Here is a 21,444-nt window from a genome sequence, read left to right as displayed (position 1 = left end):
GACTGAAGCGTTAAAAGCAGCTGTTCATATACTCAATAGAGTTCCTTCTAAGTCTGTCCCTAAAACTCCTTATGAACTTTGGACAGGAAGGAAACCGAGTCTTAAATATATGAAAGTATGGGGCTGCATTGCTGAAGCAAAATTATATAATCCTTTCCTAAGGAAACTTGACCCTAAAACAGTTACCTGTTTCTTTATCGGGTATCCTGATCATTCAAAGGGTTATCGTTTCTATTGTCCTTCCCATGTCACCCGTATTGTTGAAACCAAGCGTGCTGCGTTCCTGGAGGATTTCAAGGTCAGTGGGAGCAGTACCAACCCTTACGAAGAATTGCAAGAAGTACAAGACGCGGGGGGGAGAGACTCGTCGCTTACCATTACTCCGTTTACTCCTCTTGTACCCCATGCAACTACACCTGAAGCCACTGCACAAACTCCATCTCCACAACCAGAAACCATTATACCTCATAACGAAGGCACATCAAACGCTCAAAACCAAGACAGCGCTCAACCCGAAAATCAGCTCAGGAGGTCATCTAGGCAGAAACGGCCTACTAATTGGGATGATTATGTTACCTACCTGACTGAAATGGATGCTGGAAAGCTCAATGATCCTATCTCTTATAATGAAGCCATTAGCAGTGATCAGTCTTCTGAATGGAGCAAAGCAATGATTGATGAGCTTGAATCCATGAAGAAAAATGACGTTTGGGATTTGGTAGAATTGCCCAATGGTGTCAAACCTGTAGGTTGTAAATGGGTGTTCAAAACAAAACTAGATCCGAATGGGAACGTTGAACGCTACAAAGCGAGATTGGTTGCAAAGGGCTACACTCAGAAAGAGGGAATTGATTATCAAGAGACGTTTTCACCTGTCTCTCGTAAAGATTCATTAAGGATCGTTATGGCCCTAGTAGATCATTTTGATTTAGAGCTACATCAGATGGACGTCAAAACTGCTTTCCTTAACGGAGACTTAGACGAAGATGTTTACATGAAACAACCTGAAGGCTTTAAACCTGAAGGTCAGGAGCATCTAGTCTATAAGTTGAAGAAATCCATTTATGGGTTAAAACAAGCATCACGTCAATGGTACCTCAAGTTTGATGAAGTCATGAAGAGGCAAGGTTTTATGAAGAATCAAGTGGATCAATGCACCTACCTCAAGATGAGTGGAGTAACTTCACTATACTTGTCCTTTATGTAGATGATATTCTATTGGCAAGTAATAGTTTAGACATGTTGCATGAGTCGAAGCGGTTACTCTCGCATAACTTCGACATGAAGGATCTCGGAGATGCTTCTTACGTCATTGGCATCGAAATTCACCGAGATAGACACAAAGGGATCTTAGGATTGTCTCAAAAGACTTACATAGATCGTGTCCTTACACGTTACAACATGCAACAGTGCAAACCCTCCGTCGCTCCAGTAGTTAAGGGAGATGTTTTCGGTTCATTCCAGTGTCCGACAACAGAGGTTGAAAAGGAGCAAATGAGCCAGATACCTTACGCGTCAGTAGTCGGGAGCCTGATGTATGCTCAAGTCTGTACTCGCCCAGATATCGCTTATATTGCTGGAATGCTAGGCCGTTATCAGACTAATCCTGGCCTAGATCACTGGAAAGCAGCTAAGAAGGTCCTCAGATATCTGCAAGGGACGAAAGACTATAAACTGACTTATAGAAGAAGTGATCACTTAGAAGTGGTAGGTTATTCTGATTCTGACTTTGCCAAGTGCAAAGATGACAAGAAATCCACTTCGGGCTACATCTTTATGTTAGCAGGCGGACCTATCTCATGGAAGAGTCATAAACAACAGTTAACTACAACTTCCACAATGATGGCAGAATACATTGCTGTTTACAACGCAACCTGTCATGGAATGTTGCTTAGAAATCTGATCACTGGACTCAAAATCGTTAATTCCATTTCTAGACCATTGAAGCTTTACTGTGATAACTCAGCTGCCGTTAGTTTCTCGAACAGTAACAGTTCGACTGGAGCTGGTTTATATCTCGATACAAAATATTTGTTCGTACGTGAACGAGTTGAGGAAAATAATCTTTGTATTGAGTATATTAGTACTAAAGATATGCTAGCGGATCCGATGACTAAAGGTCTCCCACCTAAAGTTTTCGAAGAACATGTATCGAATATGGGACTTACTAAAGACCTTATTTAATGGCATATTGTACTAGCTTATGTTTTAATTAATAAAATTTCCTCAGTTTGATTTTGTATGTCTCTAACATATGTTCTGCCGGTGTAATGACATACAGACAAATATAAATACAAATCAGACGCTAAAGGGCTTATAATATTTTGATCGTAACTATTAGGTTTTAAATTGAGGCTATAGTATGATTAATGGGGGTCCTGAGTCGAATGATGATTCAACGGCTGTATTTCTCTGCTATAGTTCTTGGTTTAAAGCTAAAATGAGTGTTAACTCCTGACCAGGCTTACCTAATACTCATGATAAATGATTACTTGGCTAAGTGGGAGAATGTGAGATTAAATATATAAATGTAATATTTAATCTTGTATCCTATATAATCATTTATATTATATTAGATCAAAATATATTTAATAACCTATTAATAATTAGTTGGTAATTGTTGATGGACCATATTACCCTTATTAACTAATTGGGTTTCCTCTTGGGTGTATAAATAAGGGGCTTATTAGAGAGTTAAAGGGTTACACACATTACACAATCACAAACCCTCATAACATCAAGAATTCGTTTCTCTCTCCCCATAACCGAAATTACCCTACTTTCGGTTTCATCACCATCATTAACTTACACCCTAAGGAGGAACCAGATCATCCTGACAATCATATCGAACTCAATGGCTGCATCTCTGACTGGATTCTCTGCTGGCCTGTCTGCTGTAACAGGTATTATTCATGTTTTCCATTACATTTAAACAGAACTGATCCAACATTTTATGCAAAAAAGACTTTTATTTGGCACGTGTGAGGTAAAAGATAACCCAAATCTGTCTATTCATATATGTCAATGAGTTGAAATAGCTACTTCCACTAATTAAGTTTTATGTCGGGGGTTCAGGTGTGGTAATGTTGCTGTCATTCTTGAACTGGATGAGAGTCTAAATAAAGAGTTTTGAGTATCTAAAGTAGCATTATTAAGATCCACAGTTTCAAGTATAATCAGTTTTAAGTATAATTAGTTTTGAGTATTTAAAACGGTTTAGGCCAGGTGGGGTAGGGCTCCATACCACTTATTTGTAGTATTCTCCACTCTTATTAAAATGGAACCATGATTTAAGTTCAATTGATGGTTAATATATAAGTTGTTTGTGTGTTTACACACAATGTTGTAACCAAATTTAAAACTAATATTTATATTTAGTAAATTAATTAATGGGACTAAAATGTATGTATGAATACCTTTTTCTCCTGTGATATTTTAGTTCGGACTCTTACAAGGATTTTCTAACCTATAGAGTTTTATTGCTTTAATGGTTTAGTTCATATGATGCCTTTTTAATTGGTTTTAAGATCTCTCTCAAAGCTCTTTACGATTATGAAACCAAATTTCATGCTAAAAGAATTATTTAGTTGGTGCAATATCTTTTTTGTTTCATTATAAGTGGTTTGGGTTGGCTGAAAAAGGGGCCGAAATGGATTGGGTTGAGTAATAGGCCAAAATATGTTTGGGTCAATGTGTGGTCAGGCCAAGTCGGGTTGAGCCCCCGACGCAAAGCACTTGTAGTATTTTCTCTGTTTCATTGACAATTTGGGTTAATTGACTAACGAGTCAAAGTGGGTCATGAAGGTTGGGTTGAGATGTCATTTATTTGTCAATTTATTTTGTAAATACTTAGTAGGTCAAATATAGGTAGTTTGGGTTAATTGTCAATTTATTTTGCATATGCTTAGCGGGTCAACCGACCCAATTGATTTATTTCCCTTTTCCTAAATTCTTGGATTTGAGCGGTTAAGATAAAAGATAACAGAATCTGGTCATTCTTAACTAAAATGTGTATCCACATGTGTAAAGTAAATTTTAGGTATCAATCTGATTTGATTGGCACCTATTTCACTTCGGAAATTTGTTTTCAATATATCATTAATTCATAATTTGAATAAGTTTTCTTAGGTTGATAAATCAAAGTTATTGTGCACGTCTTTTTCTTCATTATCACAACCATGGTTATATTTGAAACAATGTTCAACCTTATCAGGTAGACAAGTAGAATTGTGTTGTGTTAGATATATATGATTTTTCATATTTGAAACCATATTGTTGTTGCCTTCTATTTTTATTTGTGGCATGCTTAAGTTAAACCAAATCAACCTATATACTCATAAGGATGAGCATATGGGACTTAGTATCGGTAACGAATTTCACGTACCGAATTTTTTCGATACCACTTTTTCAGTACCCGGTATTTTTGGTTCAGTACGATACCGCTATTTTACTGAATTTTACACACAAATACCGGTACCGGTACTGTACAAACATTTTCGGTATGGAATATACTCATATCCATGATTAATGGGTACACAATTCTTTACCCATTTTTTTGTGCTAACAGATAAATGTGTTCCCTACAAAGATATGTAATTGAGTAAAACAGGTATGCAAATGTGAAATCTACCTACCTATACCACAAACTCTAATCACGTACATGTATTTCTCAATTCTCGAATATTTGTTTTACAGTTAATATTAATGATTTTTTCATACAATTTGCGGACTTTCTATTTATGATATGTAGTAGGAGGGATAGGATTGAGACTCAGAAGAGATTTAGTTCAAGAAGTCAGTCAAATAATATAGTCAAGGTTTGCTTAATAAACGCATCTTGTTTTTGTTTGGTTTTTCAAAATTAAGTTAAGATGAGTCTGTTGTTTGGTAATCACATTTACTACAGAAAACATATGTATATTGTCATTAGATTGAGAACCATTTATAATCACATTTTTGTTCGGTTGTTCAAATTTAAGTTAAGATGAGTCTTTTTTTTGTAATTACATTCAGCACGGAAAACATATGTATATATTGTTATTGGATTGAGAACCATTTATATTCAAGCGAGCATACACTATTTTGTTTTGTATTTGTTTAATAAATTTTGTTTTAATTTTATTTTTTTATGTCTTATACAACTTATATTGTATGAAGTTGGTCTCCCTGTAATGTTGCTTCATAATATTGATCAACAAAATGGTTTATGCAACGGTACGAGATTACGTATTACTAAACTTTACAGACGTGTTATAGAAGCTGAGATTATATCTGGAGGAAACATAGGGACAAAAACGTATATTCCAGGAATCAGTTTGACCCCATCAGATAAAATAATTCCTATCAAGTTTTAACGATGCCAATTCCCCTTATCTGTATGTTTCGCAATGACTATAAACAAAAGTTAAGGATAATCTCTATCAAGAGTTGATTGTATCTCAAATGTCTAGTTTTCTCACATGGTCAACTTTATGTTGCATTATTAAGAGTGAAAAGGGCCGGTGTCAAGTTGCTTATACTAGATAAAGATGAGAATGTAACAAATAAAACAACTAATGTGGTGTATAAGGAAGTTTTTTCCGGGTTTTAAATAATTTTTTTCTTCTAATATATGTATTTTTATATGATATTAAATTTGAATATAAATAATTGGTTTTTTATTAAATTCCCGTTTATGTGGACATTAGCCTAGTTTACTCTAAAAAAAAAATAAGCTTAAATTTGAAATAAAAACATAGGATAGAGAATATAATATTTTATTAGTATGATCTTACGATTAATACTAGTCTAATAAAGAAAGCAATCAAGAATAATATCTTGATATTGCCAACGCTGGTTTGGAAAATCGTCACTTCAAATATTTGGATTTATGTTACAAGAAAGAAGTGACGCTATTTGGATTTATATAATTGATTATGTTCCCGTGTTATCCCTTATTTGATTTTTTTTAAAGGGAAATTTCTTTTAATGCTTGTTATTTGTAAGATTTAAATCCAAGATTTCTCATTCTTAAACTTATATGTTTTCATTTAGGTGTTGTTTATTTTTTAAGAGGTAAAATGTTTGCAGGGGATCTGTAGAAGAAGAGGCGGACCATATCTCTGCAGTGTGGAAGAAGAAGGTTGTTTATTTTTAACTTACGTAGACTTCTAAAATAAACTGGTGGTGATGTACGGACGGTGGTGGTGGGTGGCAGATGTGGACGTGGGTGGTGGTGGTGGTGGACGGTGGTGGTGGTGGTGGTGATGGACGGTGGACGGTGGTGGTAGGTAGTGTTGTTTAACCTTCTTCAGACCTTATAAGATCTTAGAAGTGACTAGACCAAGTCTGCACCAAAAAAAGCTCGTGCAGATGTTTTTTAATGAAACGTCTTTGGAAAAACAAACAGTCTGCAAATGAAAATGTCTGCAGACATAAGAGTCTGCGCGCAGATTTTTTTTTAGAAAAACAAACACCACCTTAGTGTATCAGTTATTTTAGGCAAATAGAGTACTACTGACCATGAGAAGAACGAAATATGCATAAACGTCATGTAATTGGATATCAAGAAATTTTTATATTAAAAAATCCAAATTCAAAATAAAACGGACACACACTAAAACCAATAATTTATGATATGTCAAAGTTTACATATAAGACTTTGGGTACTGGGACGCTAAGCATCCACATAAAGCCCCTATAAAGCCCCAAACATCACTATGAAGGGCTTTATGAGACAAAAAAGGGGGGGGGGGGGGGAGGCGCTATGCATATAGCGCCGGGTACGGGGGATGTTTCCAAAGTTTGGACCAATCACAAACAAGCAAGGTTTTTATAATTAATTAATAAAATTGAAAATTAATAATTAGGTAATGATGGGTAGAGACTTTATAACTACGGGCTCTAGTGATATAACGCCCCATAAAGCCCCCGTGTGACGTGGCATGACACGTGTCGTATAACGCCCCACAAGGGGCTTTATGACTATAGATGGCCTAAGAATGTGGGGATGTGGGGGCCTTGTGTTGATATGTGGCGGAGGTGGGCTCCATATGGCGTGGTTTGGCTGGACGTGACTTTTTTTGGTTATGGGGTGGCGTGGCTTTTTTTTAGCTGGTCATGGTTAATCCTATTAAAAATTTCATTTAATTAACCAGCCAATCACAGACAGCCACCTTAACCAAGCCAACGCCCCACGCTAGGCACAATACCAACGGTAGAGGGGCAACGCTCAAAGCCAAACCCATAAAAGATAGTGTGTAAGGCTTAGGTGAGTTTTCCACGTCTCAAACCCAAACCCACACTCCGTAGTCTAATATACAATGGTAATGAGATATCAGTATCCCTACTCCACTCCTTTTAAAAAAAACAATAAATTATGATATTTCAAAGTTTACATATAATTTATAGTGGTAACTGGTAAGGTAATTAGATATCACTATCCCCCACTCCCTCACTCATTTTCAAAGATGAATATATGTTAACATCACACGGATTTATTATTTAAGAAAATCTTGGTAAAATTCAAAGATAAATATATGTTAACATCACACGAATTTATTATCCAAGTAAAATCAACGATCAAGATTTGAAGAGAACAATTTTAAAATGACACACGGAAGGAAACGTGCTTTAATTGTCTCAAATTTAATCAGAGTTTTTAGAACCGGTCACATCGTAAACAATCACATATAAGGTTATGGTTTGCTTTCTTTTCACGCCCTCTCTCACATAGATTTTTTATTGGCTCTGGAATGAGATTTACAAGCACTCAACACTCGTGTCCGTCACTCCTCTCACGTTGAGTCCTTTCACCTCCTTTTGGGGCGGTGGATCATGATATTTACGATTGGATATATTTTTTTCTTTTCTTTCTTTTTTTTTTTTTGGGGGGGGGGGGGAGGGGGGGGGGGTCTTTTTCCTTCAAAAATATTAAGCATTGATATGTTTCTTAATTTAATGATTTTATTCATTTAAAAAATAAAACTTTATACTTTATTCATATTGTAAATCCAAAAAGAAAAAAAAAATATAAGGCGCTACTATGTTCTATTTAACTTGTTATTATACATCTATATTTCTAATTTTTGAATTCTTTAAAATATTAGCTGGTTTTTTTAAGCTGGTTCAATTTCAGTAATGAAAAACTGAACTTATCCACAAATCGATTTCCTTTATTGCCTACCAAATCAAACATCTCTCTGATTTATTTAAAAATATATATTTTTGACTTCAAGTGTTTCGTATACAAATCATTGTTAGTTGGTATATGTAATTTAAGTCTAAATAAGCATATTAAAATTTTACATTAGACTTTCCAAGTCATTGATAATTATGTTTATGTAATAATGCTAACTAAAAGACATATAAGATAGTCGTGATTACCCGGCAATAGAAAGAAAAAAATAAGGCAGATTTCCGAAGAGACCTACATCACATAATACACAAGTTAAATTTTTGTTGCTCGTCGATAAGTTGTCGCTCATAACCAATATATATTTGTAAATTTGATTTCAGATAAGCTTTCATTCCATGCTTTTTAGCAATTGTAAGATAAGGACAAATTTGTGACGGAAGATTCAGTAATTCAAAGACATTTGCATATATAATTTCGGGTAAAATTTTCTCCTAAACTTTTCATTATTTGCGACAGATGAGTAGACACCTTTCTTAAATCATAAAAAAAAATTCAATTTTTAAATACCTATTGATGATCTACCAAAAACTACCAACGGGTCTCTGACAGATTGTCTGTTTTGAGGAAAATTACTATAATAAATATCCGACCAATCAATATTACTAACGGATCTCTGACGGATCATCTGTTTGCGGTGGAGAAGACAACTTAGATCGAGATATATTGTGAGGGGAAATAATCAATAAAGAGTGAAATAGAGATAGAAAAGTGAGCAAATACAATCGTAATTTCTAAAGAGGTCCAAGTTTGATACATTTGTTTGGGTTCCTTCATTTGGCAAAATCAACAAATAATTTTGTATGTGTTCGTCTCTTTTATAAATAAACGGACAAAAACAAATATCCAGCTAAACTACATGGTTCACGAATGTTTTGTTGAACGTTGGTTCATTCACAGCCAGGGATAGGACCCCGGAAGATGTGCCATATGACCCAGAACATGGGTAAGATTACACGGAGTGGAAGAGCATGAAGAGGGGATATTAAGCGCATGTGACAGCCAAGTCAGCAAAGGGGTGTCGTAAAAAACACGGAGTGGGAGGGGCATAAAAGTGGCGTTCAAAAAAAAAAAAAGTTAAACATCAATCAATAAAACCAACCCAAACAACACACACCAATCAAAAGCCCCCACCTTATCAAGCTTTCCCCTCTACTCTGGTGAGATTCCTCCCACTCCCAACACCAAGCCGCCCTACATGCCATATGCGGGCTGATGTGCCCGACGTAGCGGGGCTTCCACACCCACTCTGTGTGATCTAAGGTTTCACACCACCACCAACTTCCCTGATACGTGAACTACTAGCTGAACATGTAGCAACGAAAAAATTAAAAAATAATAAGACATGTGATGAAATATGCAAACAAAACATATTTAGTCCATCAATCTAGCAGGCCTTTTGACTTTCTTTTTGGGCCTTCGAATTCCGTGGGTTGGGTACATATCATAGATTCTCCAAATGAATAAAGTGACAATTATCATAGTTTAGTTCAACGGCACAGAAGCAACCTGGAGAACATGGTGTATTTGAAAAAAAAAACATTATATATTTAGGATGAGGATACACTAGAAAGTTTATTTGGGTAGAAATGCTAGAAAGTAATCCTGACTATCTATTAACTAATCAAGGGTTAAGATTATGGTCGTATTATTGGCACACCTGACTCCCTTAGATCGACACCTTCAATACAGGTCATATAGGTCTATACGGATAGTATTATTTTTCCAATAAAGACTAACGTGTCATATTTTGTCTATTTGACTGGACCTATTCAGGTATAGGCCTATATGGGTCGTATTGATTAAGTTTTTTTTTTTTTTTTTTTTTTTTTTTTTTTTTTTACAATTTTTTATACATTTGTATATGATTTTTACAATGTTTTCTAAAAAAATTATTTATTTTGTTTAAATAAAAACTTCTTTTAACTTTTTTTAAGAATACCATCTACTAGGTGTAGTAAAGATCCCGCATAACATAGATAGTATAGTATAATAAACATGTACCAAACCTATACGACATGATAAGTTTTTAAAAATGTTTTTTGTTTAAAAAATAAAAGAATTCTTTTATTAAACTTTGTTAAAACTATGATTAAATATATATAAAAATTTGTAGAAAAACAAACCAAAGCAATACGAGCCGTATTACCCCCCTGAATTTTCAAAGGATCCCCTGGTTTTTTTGAGAAAATCGGGGGGTAATACGTATCGTATAAGCCTATACGATGCGTATTAGTCTGCAATACAACAAAGTATAGGCCTATACGATCGTATTGGCCATAATAGCAAAAATTGTTTTTTTCGTGTTTTCCTCGGTTCAACGCGTATACGTGTCGTATTTTGACGAATATTCACGTATTTTATCATTTTATGAAGTATACCTTCAACATGCGTCGTTTTGGTGACGTTCGGTTGTGTGTGATTATCGTATTCTATGATTACGTACAATTTTGTTTGAAATCCACTTGTATTGTATAATGTCGTGTTATATGTGTACGCGTCTTAGAATATCATTAGTTGCGTACTTTGACGTATTTTTGCGTGTTTTGATAATTGTAGCGTATTTTGACATATTTGAGCATGTTTTGACGCATTTTAGCGTATTTTTAACGTATTTTAACGTATTTAAGCATATTTTGACGTATTTAGCGTATATATCTATTTAAATCAATGTATTAACTTAAGAGAAAACGTATGTTAACGTTGTTGATCGAGAAGGTGTCTCTGAAAATTTGTTTTAAAAATAAAAGAAATATTTTATTGAACTTGTTAAAACTATGATTAAATGTATACAAAATATGTAAAAAAAAGTGTAGTATATAATACGGTTATAACATAGATAATATAGTATAATAAACATGTACCAAACCTATACGACATGATAAATTTTTAAAAATGTTTTTTGTTTAAAAAATAAAAGAATTCTTTTATTAAATTTTGTTAAAACTATGATTAAATGTTTACAAAAATGTGTAAAAAAGTGTAGTATATAATGCAGTTATAACATAGATAAAAGAATTCTTTTATTAAACTTTGTTAAAACTATGATTAAACATGTACCACACCTATATGACATAATAAATTTTTAAAAACGTTTTCTGTTTAAAAAATAAAAGAATTCTTTTATTAAACTTTGTTAAAACTATGATTAAATATATACAAAAAATGTAAAAAAAAAGTGTAGTATATAATACGATTATAACATAGATAGTATAGTATAATAAACATGTACCAAACCTATATGTGACATCCCGCGAAAACCACGTAACTCACTAGCTCGTCAGTGGCTGCGCTTTAACTTTCGGGACGAAAGTTTTTAAAACTTGGGGATAATGTGACCCTTTGGGTTTTCCCCCGCACAACTATATTGTACGCTACCGTTACCATTAATGTGAAATTAATTAACGACAAGAAATATATGGGATGTCATAAAGTTATGTGTGTGTCATAATGATTAATATGGTCTTTTTTTTATTAATTGTGGTAAACAAAAGTAATAATATGATCACCCCCCTACTCTCTACTTTGGGCTACACACTTTTGAGGGTCTCATACCCTTATGACCGGATCAACTCAAGCCTAAATGTCCCTTGCATAAACCTAATATGATCAAACCCCTGGGTATTTAAGCATGATAGCAGCCGACAACTTAGGAAACTTTCCAAATCAAATCATTACTCGAGCAATCCCTAGGCACACCTCACACTCTCTCTCCTAAATTTCCTTCTTCTCCAAGAGTAAATCTGCAAACACCCCCCCCCATATCGGCAAACCCAGCTCTGTTGAACAATCTCCGACCATTCCCTTCCGTTCCGGCTTCCCAACGGCAACACTCAGGTTACTCCGAATCATCTCGTGAAGTCTACCACTAGGTGACCATCCTCTCGCACACATATCCGTTCTAAACACTCTCAGGTTAGTGTAGATTATGTGCTTGAATATTTGAACAATGCGTTCGTAATGTGGTTTGATTCTGAATACGTTGTTTGATGTGTTCTTAAAAATGTGTCTATTGTTGTGCGAATCTTGATGTCACGTAGGGTAGTATAAAACAAAAATAAAGTCATATGCTTGTTTTGCTCATAATGATTCTTGCTTTACGTGAACTACTGATATGAACAAGAAACATATAGAAAGCATGACCAAAGTAATGTTTGCATGAACTTCCAAATCTGATAATAAAGTGTGTTTCTTGATGATAAATCTGAACGTACAACTACTCATGCGTAAAGTACAACCTGGTCATGCTTGATAATTGCTAGAAACACATCGATGATTCATGATAACTTTGGAGTTGTGTGTGTTAATATAGATGATGTGGAGGTTGTGAGCTCTAATTGATATGCATATTATGCTTTATAGTAGGGTGTTCAAGCCTGTTAACTTGTTGATGACAATAATAACAATAATGACTCGTGAACTAAGAATGATTATCTCCATGATATTAAGAAAAATAAGGGTGATGTTTGAATGTGCGAAATTGTCGATTCTTTATTATGATCATCCAATGGAATTAGAAACATGAAACTGTAGGTAATTTGATGAATTGGGTTTTTCTTCTATAAATGTACAACTGTTCATGCCCAGGGTACAACCTGGTTAAGCATGTTGGAAAGTTTAAAAATTGAGATGATGATTATGATGTTGTAGAGGATGATGATCGTCTGATTGAACTATGTGATGAACAAATGGAAATGATGAGTTTATTTATGGCATATTTGAATACATGAATAGGAACTCATAACATAGAATATGGGTTCCTTTTTTTTGAATATATGATCTTGTATTGAGTGTACAACCATAGGTGCACAAGGCACAAATTTACGATGTATGGGTATGGGAGAGAGAAGATGATGGACCATGTGATTGATTGAACATTATATGGTTTTCTTTTTTTGTCTTATCTGTTTGATCTTTATATGTGAAATGTGAAATTGTTATGGAATGTACAACCTCTCAAACTTAAGGTACAACCCACCTGAAAAATCCTAGGAAATGGTAATGCATGATTCAAAATTATGATGAATGGACAGTTGTCGTGTGCTCATGACCGACTAACCGTACATACAATAAATGTTGGGCCCCACTAAAATATTGCATGCATTTTTGTCTTTCGTGGTCACTCACTGGATAACCGATCACACACTTTCTTTTGCAAAGATCAAACTCCTTTTGTTTCCTTGGGCCTCCTCGTTAATGGGCTACAAAAATGGGGCTTCGCTCGTTGCCAGTTTCCAATCGCACACTGAGTCATTTGAAATATGCACTGATTTCCTTTATTTAAAACATACAAACCACTTTCTTGTTTTGGGCCCATCTTTGTTGGATCGCACAAGTTCAGCGGGGCACATCAATAGTAGGAAGTCCACGTATATGAACCAAATCACACTGCTTGTCTTAATTATGTACGACTGCTACCGCTTCAACATACGGTGTTCGTATAAAACATATGTGATAAGTATTACTTGAACGCCACGTGTGAAAATATGTGAAATACGTGATTTCTTGATACGTCTATGAACTATGTGTTATACGTGAACTACTTGTATATGGTCATAACAATTGGTAACCGTTATAGGATGCGTTTGACCAAGTTTAGGATAAACATATTTATCTACCGAGCAATCTAAGATGAGTTCACAACTTTTACTAAAAGCATGCAATCCAGGTGGTTTGGGAACTTCATAAATATACCAAGGTAACGGTATGGGAAATTAATGGAACTTATAAATCAAAACGTGTATTCCCGAGATTGGGAACTTCATACTAAACGAAAACTCTACCACGAAAGTCCCTTTACATATATACCGATTAATCGCGGGGAGCGAACGGGATATTAGTTGATAGCGCTATTAGGTTTAACAAACCTCACACCGTGTTGGGAGCTGGTAGTGAACTATTATTTGGAATCACAGGTCAATGATGGTAGAACATTTATCTGGGGCAAACAACAATTACATCAAGGTTTCGGTATCTACACAGTTTAGTAATTCATTATGGGATGAAATTCCCACTACATACTCTGGATAACATAGTAACTTGTAAAATAAATGTTTTTGGGAAAAACAAGAAAAACGTTTTCGAAAAACCGTGAACTCGCCAACGTTTTGTTGATACGCTACTGCATGCTTGCAGGTCCGTAGATGTTGTGCTGGAGTTTACTTGGAGCGATGTGGTGGTCGTCTAGAATCCGTTATCGGATTTCTAGTTTTGAACTTATGTTTTTAGCTACTTATGAACTTATCGCTTCCGCTAAACGCTCAAACTTTATTTTGTTGAACTTGCTATGTTTTGGAACTTATTTAAAACTTATTATGTTTTAGACTTAAACGTTATGTCACTAATCGCATTGGTGATGGTTTTTATGTTACTTATATTAAATGTTCAATGTGATTGGTGGCTTGATCCTAGGCAGTCACACGCCTCGTGGTGGTATTCTGCATGTGGAAATTTGAGAGTGTGACAGATTGGTATCAGAGCCATCAGTTATAGTGAACTTGGGCTTTAAAAGAAAAAGGTCTTTTGAGAAAAACCAAACTATAACCTGCTTTATACTAAACGATCCGCGACGACAGCACACTCCAAGGCAAGACTCAGCGCGTTAAGACTACTCAGCATACGTGTATGCCTGCTTACTACGTGCATAAGTGAATGCCTGCTTACTACTTGCATAAGTGTATGCCTACTTACTACACGCTTAATCTAAGACCACTCAGCATGAGAATATGCCTACTTGCTACTTGCTTTATGTATTACGTGGTAGTGTAATTAGTGGTACATTATACTGCTTATATGGTTTTATTCTAAGCGATTCTTAGAGGTTCACGTGTCATAGTTAGACACCTTCTTACCTCACTTCTCGTAATCTTTCTGGCGTTGTTCTCATACTTTGTTTTCTGGATGTGAAGACAATGAGCGGACGCGGAAGAGGCAACGTCAACATGACTCAGGAGCAGTTTACGAACTTGATCAACACTGTGGCTGCAGCTTTCGCAGCTCACCATGGAGGTAAACCAATCATCTTAGGATATTTGGATCCTACTCCCGAATCGTTTTACCTTTCTTTAATCTATTCGCTTTGTTTTATGCAGTGGTGCAGCCTGCACCCGCTCAGCCACGTGTTTGCACATTCAAAACTTTCATGGAGCAAGCCTCTTACCCTTAATGGCACTGAAGGAGCTGTAGGCCTACTGCATTGGATTGAAAAGACCGAATCGGTATTCGAGATGTGTGAATGCCCTACTGACAATGGAGTGAAGTTTGCTACTGGTACTCTCGAAGGGAACGCGCTCACCTGGTGGAATGCGCAAGTACAGATGCTTGGATTGGCGGGCGCCAATGCCACTCCTTGGAATGACTTCAAGGACTTGATCAAGGAAGAGTACTGCCATCGTGATGAGATTCACAAACTGGAAGTTGAGTATTATTAGCTGAAGATGGTGGGATCCGAGATTGGAGCCTACACCAAGAGATCCAACGACTTGGCCGCCCTCTGCCCCAAAATGTCGCGGCCTGCCTACAAAAGGATTGAGCTTTATCTGAAGGGTTTGGTCCCTGAAATTCAAAGTTTGGCAACTGCCGCAAACCTCCCTACTATCCAGCAAGTCATTCGACTGGCACACCGACTCACAGATCAGGCTGTCGAACAAGGAAAGTTACCCAAAAGGATCAGTGATGTGCGTTAGGTGTAACATATATTAGGTGTATATTTTAAGCCCTTTTTACACTTTTTAGCCAAGTTTTAAATTTATAAACACGATATTCACTAACACTAAACACACATATGGGCAAGTGCACCCATCGTTGACGTAGTATAGTGTTAGTAAGATACCGAGGTCGTCCAAGGACACAAGAGCTTTTAGTACCGGTTTATCCTCAACGTCTAATCAAATCAAAAAAAGTTAGAAAAAGGTTTTTAAACTAGAAAAATGAAACTAACTAAAATGCTGAAAAGTAAAATAAAAGTAAAAACAAATAGACAAGATGAATCACTTGGATCCGACTCGTGTGAGTGTAACCTATGATTATTTTCGCACTTTTGCACTTGTTTAAGAGATTATCTTAGTTATTGTAGTAGGCCCCTCTTTTGAAGGCGACGTTACCCTCAACCCAGTACTTTGAGTCAGCAAGGATACAATCCTAAATGGTCGGATTATTGAAAGATAATTAATTAAGTTATTAATGCATAATGAGTCAGCAGGCCCCTCTTTTGAAGGCGACGTTACCCTCGGCTAAGTAGTCTGAGTCAGCAAGGATACAATCCTAAGTAGCCGGGTTAAAGTTTCAATAGTAGATTAACTTATGAGGGGGTCAAAGAGTTTGGACCCCCGCCATCCAATACCGTTGGGCATTGAAGGAGGTCCTACTAAATTTGACCCAGGTCCTTTAAAGGATTTATACACTGAACAATGGCAAGACTCTTACCAAACCGTTCCCTTAACCCCCGACCAGGTAGCCAACATACCTCCATATAGACCGTGGAGATATGAATGGTGAAAATCTTTTATTTTATATAGACAGTAAAATAATACCAAGACACCACGGACAAATGATAAGGAAAAATCACCTTCAACATAAGAAACTAGTAATTAAAGTCATTAATAATAAAACAATTAAAAAGTGCAAAAGATTAAAAATAAAAAGTATTACACTAAACACTTGTCTTCACCAAGTGATGTAAAAGACTTAGGCAAACATGGTCTTTGATTGTCAAGATCTCTTACGATCAATCTTGGATCCCGAGACGACTCACACACTCTATGATGGACAATGGATGATGGTGGTGGATGATGGTGTTGTGATGGTGGTGGGTGGTGGGTGGTGGGTGAAGTGTGAGAGAGGTGGTGTGCCAAGGGATGAGTTGCAAGAGCTCCAAGCACTCCTATTTGTAGGCTGAACAGAAGCTCGGGCACGGCCCCGTGTCCATCCTCCTCTCTTTCTTCATTAAATGCAGTTTGTCTGCATTAGTTGACCACGCCCCTGTGTCCGCTGAGCACGACCCCGTGTGCAGAAGCATATTTGTACTATCAAGATTTGCCTGGATTCTGCGAACTTATAGTTGACCACGGCCCCGTGTCCGCTGAGCACGGCCCCGTGGTGGGCGATGGAAGCTTCTACAACTTTGTCTTTTCTGCTGACACTTGGGCACGCCCCCGTGTTCACTGAGCACGAGGCGTGTTCAATATTCTGTCTTCTTATTTTGCTTGGGAAGATGCTGTCGGGAGGTCGGGCATGCCACGTTTGCTCCTTTTCTTGTATTTATGTTAGATTTAGCTGCCTTTTTGCTTCTTTTGTTTATTTGAGCTCATTTAATCCTGAAAATACAAAAGGAAGACAAAAGCACACTTTTTTCAACATTAGTACTAAAAAAGGGTTAGTTTTATGCCACAATTGATGTAATTTATATGTTGCATTTTGTGCACATCAAATACCCACACACTTGAATCTTTGCTTGTCCTCAAGCAAAACTCTTTATAATGTGGCTTTTTCACTCCCAAATGGAATGGGTAGAAGAGAAGGTTTTTGGGCTTGTCATAGAGTGTCGGGATTTCCAAGATTCTTTATTAAGTTTTATTTTTATTTATTTACAATCCTATTCGTCATAATTTATTAAAAACGTTTCATAAGATAAATTATTTATTAGGGCATAACATGCTTTTTAAAATTCCATTTATATACAAGTTCACATACCTTACGGGGGATCACTCAACACTCGGCCGAAGGTGTATTTTTAGTGAATCACTCGAGAGCGGCATGGAACTTACTCCTACCATAAGCTTGCCAAGCAATCAATCCTCACCCTTTTTAGCTATATACCTTTGTAAATATCAGGAGGACTTTTTGGGTTAGGCTTGGGCTAAAGGTGGGTGGTTGGGTTAGTGGTTAGTAAAAGGGCGAAAGGTGTAAAAAGCGTCAGTTTTTGAAAGACTTTTTTTTTGACAATATATTTTATTTTGATGAACCATTTCTTTCAAGCAAAGTTATTTTTGATGAACTTGCTTGTTTATTTGGTTTCATCAATTTTTTTTAAGTCATAAAAAACCGAGCTTTGTTACTAAAAGAAAGGGTTAAAATGAAAAAGGGTTTTGGTGGGTAAAAATGGTGTTTGTTTTTGGGTTAAGAAATGAAAGGTTTAGGCTCAAAGGGGTTAACTAGGGGGATTTTGGGTTGTTGGTAAAAAAAATAAAAATAATGGTGTAGAAATAAAAGTGGTTAGTCCTAATGCCTCCATCATTTACTTACTCGGGTTTAAGTTGGTAAGGACCGGGAATGCATTGTCGTGGCAAGTTCTAGAGTCGTAAGAACCAAGCGGCTATTTATACAAGAAATGAAAAACGAGCAATTAGTGTAAAGATATGTATTTGTATGCTCAATAAAGGCTCAAAACTCACTTTTGTGGGAATGGGTTTTTATGTGATTAAGTATATATAATCAAATTTTAACTAAGCTTGTCATGCCGTTTCATAATTTTCTTATGTTGATTCTTTTTATCACGACGCTATCGGTTGTAAATTTGTAAAAATATAACTTTGTTAGAACTTGAAATTCCCAACTTAAACCTAGACAAGTAAAAAGATTTTTTTTTTTTGAAAAAAATTGGGGTGATTAGCGGTTCCAATAGAGTTTTGTGTAAGACTTGTTAATTAGGACTTGCAAGATTCACAGTTTTAGCATCCCCCCACACTTAAATCACACATTGTCCTCAATGTGTCCCAAAAATAAGTTTTTAGGTTGATTGAATGTGTAAAAGGGTGTTAAAAGCAAAATTTTATGTTATTGGTACTCTGGACACGGCCCCGTGTTCAAGTGCCAGTAATAGAAGTTTGTAAAAAGAAATAGAAGCCTGGACATAGGGGCGTGTTCAGTGAACACGGCCCGCATCCAGTTACCTGATCTGGGCGATTTCTGCAGATCGTGCAGCACGGGGCCGTGTCGGGTGGACACGGGCCGTGCTGAACTTGCTGTAATGAAGAATTTTTGTCGGGGAGCTCTGTTTTCATGCATGGGGTGATGTTTCTCGTTTCCCTTGTCATCCTTTACCATCCCGAGTGTGTTTTATTCCTAAAAATTAAACTAAAAATTAATCTAAGCTAAACTAAGGATAGTTCCGCGGAATGCTTTCGTGGTGCGCCACGTTTATAAGGGTCCTTGGCTAGACCCAAAGCCTAGTCATATGTTATCCGAGCGGGATGTTTTGCATCCCATGTTGCACCGTCGGAGAGTATCATCCAAACTCGAATCAATGACCTTCATGTAATTGACCGGGTCATCGTCCTCTACTCTCTTCCCAACCCCAAACTTCACTTCCTTATCCCCAAACTTCAAAGTAAGTGTCCCGTCATTCATGTCTACCACTGCTTGTGCAGTGGCTAGAAATGGCCTCCCTAGTATGAGGGGGACTTCGGTGTCCTCTACCATATCTAGTATGACAAAGTCGGTCGGGTAGACGAAATTGTCGATTTTGACCAATAGATTTTCAGCGACACCTTGCGGGTATTTGACGGATCTGTCGGCAGGTTGTATACTCATCTTGGTAGGGCTTGTTTTTCCTAGGCCGAGTCGTTTGAACATTGAAGCAGACATGAGGTTAATGCTAGCCCCAAGGTCGGCTAGTGCATTACGAACGGGGAATTCCCCGATCGAACAAGGAATCGTGAAGCTTCCAGGATCAATCTTCTTTTGTGGGAGTTTGTTGAGTACTAGGGCGGAGCATTCTTCGCCTAAGTTAACTAATTGCAATGATTCAATTTTCCTTTTATGAGTGAGGAAGCCCCTCATGAATTTTGAGTATTTAGGCATTTGAGTTAGGACTTCGATAAATGGAATATTAACATGCAATTGTTTTAGAAAATTTTCGAATTTTGCGAATTGCTCATTGGTCTTTTGGCGAATTAACCTACCGAGGTATGGAACCGGAGGAGCCTTGGTAGGCTCTTGAATTGGAGGAGAAGCCTTCTCTTGTTGGGGCGGTGTTGTGCTTCCCTCAGTTGGCGGCGGTGGAGCCTCTTCGGAACCCACGGTACGATTCCTCAATGTTATGAGATGGACTTGTGCTTTTGGGTTTGTTTCGGTATTACTTGGTAACGCGCCTTGTGGTCTCTCGGAGAAATTTTGAGCTAATTGATTTATTTGTTTTTCAATGTTTTGTATACTAGCTTGTTGATTTCTAAAATTCGATTCCAATTGTTGAAATCGATCCGAGTTTTTCTTTTCAGTATCGGAGATGAGGCGAGATACAGTATCTTCAAGCCTTTCTCGTCCACCTTGTTGTTGAGAGAAATTTTGTGACTCGTTTCTTGATTGTTGAAAGTTTGTTCGTTGGTTTAGGTTTTGTTGGTTACTACTGTTGTCAGGTTCTCTCCAACCAAGGTTAGGGTGGTTACGCCATCCTTGGTTGTAGGTACCCGTTGGAGGACCCGACGGCCTAGGTCTGTTATTAATGTAGTTTACCGACTTTGGTTGATCATCTGTTTCTTTCATACAACTCCAACTTTCATGTGGCCCACCACACCCTTCACAAGCCATAACCGAGACCATTTTTGTCATTTCTAACTTTTTGATTTTTGAAGAAAGGGCCTCAATTTGGCCTTGTAAAGAAGTGCTTTCATCAACCTTATGGGCGCCCGGGGCAATAGATTTATTGCCTCGGGGAGTGTGCCACTGAAAATTGGTTTGAGCAATTTCCTCAATTTGATTGTATATTTCATGTGGGCGGCGATTACCTAAAAGTCCCCCGGAGCTAGAGTCAAGTGTTTGTCTTGTGTGTGGCAACAACCCATTGTAGAAAGTGGATACTTGTTGCCATACCGCAAGACCGTGATGAGGACACTTTCGCAATAGCTCCTTGAACCTTTCCCAAGTTTCATATAAGGATTCCCTATCCTCTTGTAAATATGTATTAATTTCAGTCATTAATTTAGCCGTTTTAGCGGGAGGGAAATACTTATATAGAAACTTTTGGGCTAGTTCATCCTAGGTGTTTACCGAGCCAACTGGGAGGGCGTTAAGCCAAGCCTTTGCTCGGTCCTTTAATGAAAATGGAAACATCCGAAGGCGGATGGTGTCGTTTGATGTTCCATTGATCCGGAAGGTATCACATATTTCTAAGAAATTAGTAATATATAGATGGGGATCCTCGTCCGCAAGCCCATGGAAGGTTGCGGAGTTTTGAAGCATCTGTATCAAATGTGGCCGAAGTTCGAAGTTGTTAGCTTCGACATTCGGGGCATTGATAGCGGCGCCGAGATTACCCACGGTGGGTCGTAGGTAAT

General features: G+C 36.9%; 1 non-coding gene across 1 annotated transcript; it reads left to right on the top strand.

The window, feature by feature from the left end:
* The first annotated feature begins 20,984 nt into the window (after positions 1 to 20,984).
* LOC118490883 lies at positions 20,985 to 21,091 on the top strand. Its single transcript, XR_004890108.1, has one exon. It is a non-coding gene; the product is annotated as a small nucleolar RNA R71 (small nucleolar RNA).
* Positions 21,092 to 21,444: the final 353 nt, after the last annotated feature.

The sequence above is a fragment of the Helianthus annuus genome, chromosome 3 (genome assembly GCF_002127325.2).
Source record: "Helianthus annuus cultivar XRQ/B chromosome 3, HanXRQr2.0-SUNRISE, whole genome shotgun sequence".
NCBI lineage: Eukaryota > Viridiplantae > Streptophyta > Magnoliopsida > Asterales > Asteraceae > Helianthus > Helianthus annuus.
The sequence above is the reverse complement of the archived record's forward strand: the minus strand, read 5'-3'. Positions and strand labels throughout refer to the sequence as shown.